This window comes from Arachis hypogaea, chromosome 18 (genome assembly GCF_003086295.3).
Source record: "Arachis hypogaea cultivar Tifrunner chromosome 18, arahy.Tifrunner.gnm2.J5K5, whole genome shotgun sequence".
NCBI classification, from domain to species: Eukaryota; Viridiplantae; Streptophyta; class Magnoliopsida; order Fabales; family Fabaceae; genus Arachis; species Arachis hypogaea.
The window spans coordinates 14968010-14976389 of NC_092053.1; the positions used below are offsets into that span (position 1 = coordinate 14968010).

The window sequence follows — 8380 nt, forward strand, 5'->3', positions numbered from 1 at the left end:
AGAAGTAGACTGGACTAGTGACATTGAGAATTGTCGCTCCATGAGTGACTACTATATTTTTTTGGAAAATAATCCAGCTCTTTGGAACAACAGGAAGCAAATTGTAGTCAGGAGATCATCTATTGAAGTAGAATTCATAGGCTTAGCCGATGCTGAAGCAAAAATTCTATGGGTACTCAAACTTCTTTATGAAATTAGAATTCCTCAACCTATTGTTCTGACGATTTTCTGTGACAACTTGAGTGTTATAATGTTGTCAATCAATTTTGTCCTACACAGTCGGAGTAAATATTTTGAAATAGATCTACACTCAAATTTGTACAAAACAGAATTGCTAAATATCAACTTCATGTGATACACATTTCAATTGATTTTCAAGTTGTAGATGTACTTATCAAATCACTATCTGTAGCTCCCTTTGAAGAGTTTCAAAGTAAATTCCGGTTGGTGCAACACCCTAAGTTTGAAGGGGTTGTAGAGAATCATATTGAAGCTGAAGTAATAGAATCTTGATATATTAGTGGTTATTCAAGAATGTTAGCTTATCTTTCTTTATAGCTTTCAGTTTGAGTTAGTTAGAGGACTTATGACCTCATGTTCTCTTAACCTATTGTGTGAAGGAGATCACTTTGATAAAGACACTAAAAATATTTTTTTTTAAGACGTTTACGTATGTGACGTTATTATTGGATGTCTTTATTAAATTGGTTAATAATTTATTTTTTTATAAATTAAAATAAAATTGGTTTATTATAGCAACAATAATAAACTTAATTGTCCACATTATAATTATCAGACTCGATTCGATCCGATCGATTTACATAATCTGAACCGAATTATACTTAAATTTTTTGAAAAAAAAAAGATAAATATATCCTTGACTTTTTGTTTAGCGGATATTTAAATCTCTAAAAATTAAAAAATACAATTAGGTCCCTAGAAAAAAGAGTAAATGGTCAAATTAGTCCTTAAAAGATCACTCATTCTCTAAATTGGTTCTCGAAAGATTTTTTTAATCAAATTCGTCCTTTAAAATTTTTTTTCAATATCTCAAGTTCTCCCTTAAGCTCAATTAGGTTTTGATTTGATCTAATTTTATAATTTTATTATGTTAATAGTCAATTGAGACTCCTAGGATTGTGTTGTGGTGTCACTTAACGCACCATATTAATAAATTTTGACATCATTAACAAAGAAAGTGGTAAAAGGACTAATTTAAAATCTTTAAAGAACAAATTTGATTAAAAAAATCTTTCGAAGACCAAGTTGAAAAATGAGTGATCTTTCAGGGATCAATTTGACCGTTTATTCCGAAAAAAGAATATCCTAACCCTAATCCCTTGCTCTAGCCCTAACCCTAGCCCAAACCCAAGCCCAATCTCTCACTAATCCCACACCTTCGCCCACAAAGCCACCGCCTCTTCCAGTGAGAGGGATCGCAAATCTCCAACTTCTGGGTTCAACCCATTTAATTCATTGTTCACATCATCCAAGAAACGTCAAAACGGGTATTCACTTAATATATATGAGTATCATGTTTGTGGCAAATCTTTTAGATCAGAATATGAGGTTTTTGAGCATGTGGATACTTCACTACAATAATATAGACTACTTTTAAGGATTATTATGTGTCAAAAAAATTAAAATTTATCAAAAAATAAATTTTGACACTATTTTAACTATGAAAATATGTTAATAAAAGTTTTGTCAAAAATAGTATTTTTAACATATAAGTAATTGTAAAAAAAGTTTAAATCTTATTTTGATAAATATTGGCCATCAAAAATAATTTTATTAGAAAAATTTGAGAATATATTTTTTGTGATACTTATTAACCATCAAATATACTATTTATTTTGACACTTATTGATCATAAAAAATTCTCAACAAAAAGTTTTTAACAAAGAATGAGATGAGATCTTGAAACTGGAGAATAAATTGAGATTTTGAAGATGAAGAATGAGTAGTATGATCCCAAACTGAGAGCAGTGTGATGTCAAAATTGATGGAGCTCAACTAAAAAAAAGAAATAATGGAGTATGTTAAAAATAAATGAGTGTCAAAATTGAGGAATAATTTTCTACAATCAAATTATAAATAAAAAAACATAGAAAATTTGACATTTGTGATATTTGTAAAAAATATATATTAATTTTTACACTTAACTATGGCTGTTAAAAAAAAATCATGTTAAAATAGCTCTTTTTTTTGTAGTGCTTGTTTGAGTAACAACGGTGAGCATGGTGATGTGTCTCAATTGGCAGACATTGAAGATGACTCCAATGCTAAATTGGAGGTTTGTGTTAGCACTTACGTCTCAGGGAAGCCTTTTGAGGGATCCATCGACATTATTTTGAAGCTGTTGAAGAATGTTATTAGAGAGCCTGAGAATGCCAAGTTTAGGAAGATCAGATTGGGCAATCCTAAAATTAAGAAGGCTGTTGTCGATATTACCAGTGGAACTGAGTTGATTTGCTTTCTTGGCTTTGAACTTAAGGATGAGAATGATGAGACTTGGACCATCATGGAGCTTCTTTTAGAGGAGCAGATAAGATTGATCAAGAAAGCAACACTGTTGCTGGAATCACAGCCGGTGCTGCAAGTATCTCCAAAGAGTGAGAATTTGGCTGCAGCTTCTGCTGACAACATAGATGCAAAGCCTGAATCCAAGCCTATCAACAGACAGGTAATACTTTAATAGTCAGTATTGTAGGAAGCTTCTCTGTATTTTGAAATCATAGTTAGGTCATGTGTGAATCAGTAATTACTAATTAAGTATTTAGGTTTGGAATCATGACACTGTGGGTTAATTGAAAAACTTAGTCATTCTTCTGCATTTGGTAATTACTGATAGATGGTGTAACACCCTACCACACAGAGCTTTACGCTTAAGTCGTAAAACAGAAGTGGTGTGGTATTATGACCTCTAAAATAAAATGTAATACATATAATAGGCGAAAGAAGGTAGTATATTAGGAGCCTTGAAGAATAGGTAAAACAAAATTGTGAAATCAAAAGCGCAACACTCAAGATTAAGGATTACTTGCGTACGAAGAAAGCTAGAGATAATAAGCATATATATATATATATATATATATATATATATATATATATATATATATATATATATATAGAACGTAAGAATAGAGGGTCAAGAGTACAAAATAATAAGCTTCTAAGTCAGCCTGTGAAGCTAAGGCTGGTCGGAGAATATTTACATATATATATAACAAAAGATCAAAAGTAAAGTCCCAAAATGGCCACTTCGCTGCAGAACTCCAGACGCCTAGCGAGGTGCCTCTCGACCTGCATCTGAAAAATAACAATATCGTATGGGATGAGAACCGGGAGTTCTCAGCATGGTAAAGGTGTCACATATATAAGATATAAGGTCTTGGAAATGTCAGAGGCAATCCAAAAATGCCGACACTTAGATTATGAAACTTAAAGGACTAAATAAAAACCACAAATGGGTGGTCTTCTAAGGATTCCTACACCTACCTAAAACTTATCTTGAACACTAAATCTTTCCATCTTTCCTCCATACCTCTATCTCCGATGAAATTGCAAAGACAGACAAACAAACAGGCAAAGCAAGTACATGTAGAATACAGATACAACAAGTAGTAATAGCAAGTACGCATAATAATCACTTAGGCAAGCCCAATTAATGCACAATCAAACATAATCATACAAATACATATGATGAATGTCTATCTTACTGGCCGTGAGCTCATGTGTCGGTTATCTGCCAGAACCTGGCACACCCGGTAGCTAACCTGGATACCGTCTCTCGACTGCGCATCTCCAAGAGGCATAAAATCGGGGGATTAGTTCCCTACCACCTTCTCCTGGAGGCATACACTAGGGGAAAATAAATCGGGGATTAGTGCCCTACCACCTTCCCCTAGTGAAGTCGTGCCATACCGGTCAGGGAATTAGTGCCCTACCACCTTGCAGACAGAGAGAGGAAGAATGTGAGGGAATACTTCGAGGGATTAGTGCCCTACCACTAGGGGTGGCAAGCGGGGAAGCCCGCCCCGCCCCGCCCCACCCCGCCAGAAGCCCGCCCTTTGGCGGACTGGCCTGCCCCGCCCCGCCTAGTGAGGCGGTCCCAAAATCCCAGCCCGCCCCGCCTAACGGCGGGCTGGCGGGCCGGCGGGTTAAGCCCGCCAAATATTCTCTTTTTTTTTAACTATTAAATAATATATATATAAAGATATAAAAAAATCTCTTTTATTTTTTACTTTTAACTATTATAATTTCTAAAAGCATAAAAAATTATTTTTTTTATATTCATAAACAATAAAATCTTTGTAATTTTAAATATCTAATAAACATAATTATAAACCAAGTTTTCATCCAAAACATAAGTATAAATATTCTCTCCAAAGCAAAATAAACATAATTTAAAACATAATTATAAATATTGTCTCCAAAGTAACATAAACATAATCCAAACCACTTAATTTTTATCTTCATACTCTTGTAAGTTAGGTTGGGGGAAGTTAGGTTTTGTCCAAAAAATTATAAAAATACCCCCTCACTAAAAAACACTAAGCCCGGCGGGGAAGCCCGCCCCGCCCCGCCAAAGCCCGCAGTTTAAGCGGTGCGGGTTAGGCGGGCTTTTGCTATTTGGCGGTCCCAATTTTCCAGCCCGCCCCGCCTTTTTTGGCGGGTTACGCGGGGTGGCCCGGCAGGTTTAGGCCCGTTTGCCACCCCTACCTACCACCTTCCTCACATCCCACAAAACATAATCACAATAAATGCGGGGGAGTGAATCGAGGGATTTGCGCCCTACCGCCTTCCCCACATTTCACAAAACACATTAATATCATTGTTATGTCCACCTATTCTCAAAATTTATCATCATTATTCCTTTACATTCATTCATTATAGTATGGTCTCACACATACATCTCATGTCTTTGCATTTTTTGTACATAATTCATCATTTAAAAGTCTTATTTCACCCCCATATTATCACCATTTTCTAGCTTCATCCCATTACTAGGCCTATTACTAAGATCAGGAATGAAAATAGAGGTTTAGAGGTTTAAAGTCATGTTTAAAACACTAAAATCCTGTTTGCTGAAAACAAGGGTCACGCGTACGCGTGGGAATGCATTTTTTTTGAAACGTAGGGGGTCACGCGTATGCGTGGGAGTGCAATTTAGCCCATCTCGCTTACGCATACCCTTGTCCGCATACGCATGTACGTTGGATAGAAACGACCCTTCGTGAATGAGGGGTATGCGTACGCATACACTGCAGTTTGATCAGAAATTGCTAAGTCTGCAGAAATTCAGTTTTACATACCGAACTTCCGACGTGCATAACTTTTTCGCTTTAAAATATTTTTCATTCGTTCTTTAAATTGCGTAAACTTCACAGACCTAATTTTCACCAAAGTTTGGCTAAAAATCCATTTTACACAAAAACCTCAAACCTCAATTTTCATTAAAAACCAAACTCAAATCCAACCTCCTATACATATATTCAGCACACCAACACACCATTTAAAATGTCAAAATCTCCACATCCTATCTCAATCAATTATACCTCTATATATACAATCTTATACCTAAATTCATTACCTTAATCAACAAGATTCATCAACAATCCATCACAAGTTTATATTCATCCTCATATCTTGTCAAACATCATCAATTCATCACTTAGCATTCTATCACCAATATCAACAAGAAGCCAAAACTTAACCTTGTTCAACATATATCATTAAAGCACTAAATAATTTACATACTCATGCATTCATTCTTATCCTATGGTCACCTAGCCTAAGTTTTCACAAGACATTATATATTAAATATGAGAAACCAAAATCATACCTTGGCCAATTTCCACGAATAACCCAAGGCAACCTACTTAGGCAGAATTGCAATCCCTCAACTCTAAAATTCCACTACCAAAATCCAAACCAAGCTTCCAATCAAGCTCCTGTCACTTCCAATTATTTCATATCACATATATATACACACCTAACACATTTATCACATATACATACCCAAAATTCAATACCTAACATACTCAATTAAGGAATCAGCTAGGGTTCTAAAATTTTCACCTTACCCAAGTGCCATATAAGCAAGAGTGAATGTTTTTCTCAAGCTAATCAGACCCTATAACATCAAAGAACCAAAATCTCAACACTACTCTATACAATTTTCTAAAATTTAGAGAAAAGAGAGGATGAAAATGAAAATGGAAGTTCCATACCAATTTAAGTACCGGGCTTTGTAGGGCTCGACGCCGCGGACGCGTGACCGCAAACAGTGCGGCGATCGGAGCTCAGAGCGAGAAGTTATGGAGGATTAAATGAAAGACAAGGGTTTGAAACCTTCCTTCCCTTCCATTGTGTGTTGCTTCAGCATTTTTGGCTGAATGGGGGGAAGAAGATGAACTCTTCTTATGGGTATTGGGATGATGGGTTGGGCCTTGGGCCCATTTTGGGTCCTGCTCGATCCGTTTAGCCTAATTTTGGGTCAAATTCTTTAAAATTAATGTCAAAATTATTATTTTAATTAGTTCTATCTTATTTCATTAAAATTTATATTTCTAATTTTTTTATTAAAATTTAATTTATTAATTAATTATTCGTTAATTTCATGGGGTTTACAGATGGCATAAGTTAGTTTAAATTAGTAATAGAAGCAGCAGATGTCAACAAGCTATAATCTTTGTAAGAATTTCACTTAAATTACTCTACCAGAAAAGATATAAGTAACTTGAGGAATCTTCAAATAGAAGAAGCCCTATTTTTATTTTCGTCTCAACCTGATAAGGGTCATATTTTGGTCTTCATTCGAATTCTTATCCTCATTTACCGAAGAAAAGGCAGCGACAAAGAAGCCTTAATCAAAACAAGGATATACCTTGTTAGTTGTTAGTAGATATCTAAATAACCTTGATTCTTCAAATATATTCAGTTTTATTCTCTATTTGTTATTTTGCAGAGATAAAGTTATTTGTCATTCTCTTTCCTATTAGCTTTGGGTACTTTGGTCCATTTAAAGTATTATTGGCAAACCAATTATTTAGATTAAATATCTCTAAAATTTTGTCCTGTTTAAAAAAAAATCGTCTCTTATAGTTGAAAGTCTTCTTTGCCGTTCCTAAAACTGTTGCAGCAAAAATTAAGCTGCCAGATTCCTTCTATAAACTTACAGTTGAAGAGGTAAGAAGAGAAGCTGAATTAAGGAGAAAAAAGATTAAAGAGTCTTAGCTTTTAATTCCCAGGTCATTAAAGGTAAAATAAGCAAAAGCTGCCACAAAGAGATACACAAAAGCTATTATTAGGATTTAGTTTCCAGATAGAATTGTACTTCAAGGTGTATTTTCTCCATAGGAACTAACTATGGCCCTCTATGAGGTTTGTCCTTCAACAAATTTGATACTTTGTTTTGAGGAAAAAAATTCAAACATGAAAGTTAGAAATTTCTTGAGCTAACCATTCACTGTCGGATAACTATAATTGCAATTTACATAGAAGTCCCTAGTTGTATAAAATGATTTATGTTGGATGTATATATATTGTGGATGGATTTGACTGTTACTTTGCATATCCTCCATCTTTTATCAGTTTAGTGTTTCAGACAGCTACTCAGTACTGTTCTTGATTTTCATGTTGATGATGCAGTTTGTCAGCTCTGTATTGAAACAACCAGGTTTAGAGTTTGAGCTAATGCATCCAGTAGTAATTCGACGCGGACAATCCCTCAGTTAGCCAAAACAGGGGAGAACAGTAAAATATTGGAGGACAAGAACTTGGTACCTTCAGCTCTAATTAAGTTCAAGCCACGAAATAGATTCTGTTGTTTTCACGGGTCTCAAAAATGAATTGCTTCAAATCAGTGAGCCGCTTGTAAATGCTTAAGCAATTCCTTTTGCATCAACAGTATTGGATTCTTCCCTAAATTTTTTATTTTCTCTTGGTTTTGTGGGAGAATAGGGATATAGATATACTTTTCTACTGTTTTAGTTTTCACATGGTAGGGTAAGTTGCTAATTAGCTAAAATTCACAAAAATTGTTTCAAGATAATCTTGAAAAGAAATCCGTTAGCATTTTAGTTTTCAAAATAATAGATTTTTTTATTATTCCATCTTTCTATAACAGTTTTAAAATATTAAAATTGTTCAGTTGCCCACAGTGAAACTATAGCAAAGGCTACAATTTATTTAAGTATGTTGATAATGAAGCAAATTAAAAAAATAACACACACACACATAGCTATATGCTAAGTTGTTAACTTTTTTATGAAGATGCTTTCGGTGAATAATTAACTTTCATAAAACAATTGTATAATGCTTTTAAAAATAGAAAAAAAAATATTAATTAATAATATAATTATTTGATTCTCTA

General features: G+C 34.2%; 1 long non-coding RNA gene across 1 annotated transcript; it reads left to right on the forward strand.

The window, feature by feature from the left end:
- The first annotated feature begins 6945 nt into the window (after positions 1-6945).
- LOC140181516 (uncharacterized) lies at positions 6946-8118 on the forward strand. Its single transcript, XR_011876201.1, has 2 exons — positions 6946-7389; positions 7657-8118. It is a non-coding gene; the product is annotated as an uncharacterized lncRNA (long non-coding RNA).
- Positions 8119-8380: the final 262 nt, after the last annotated feature.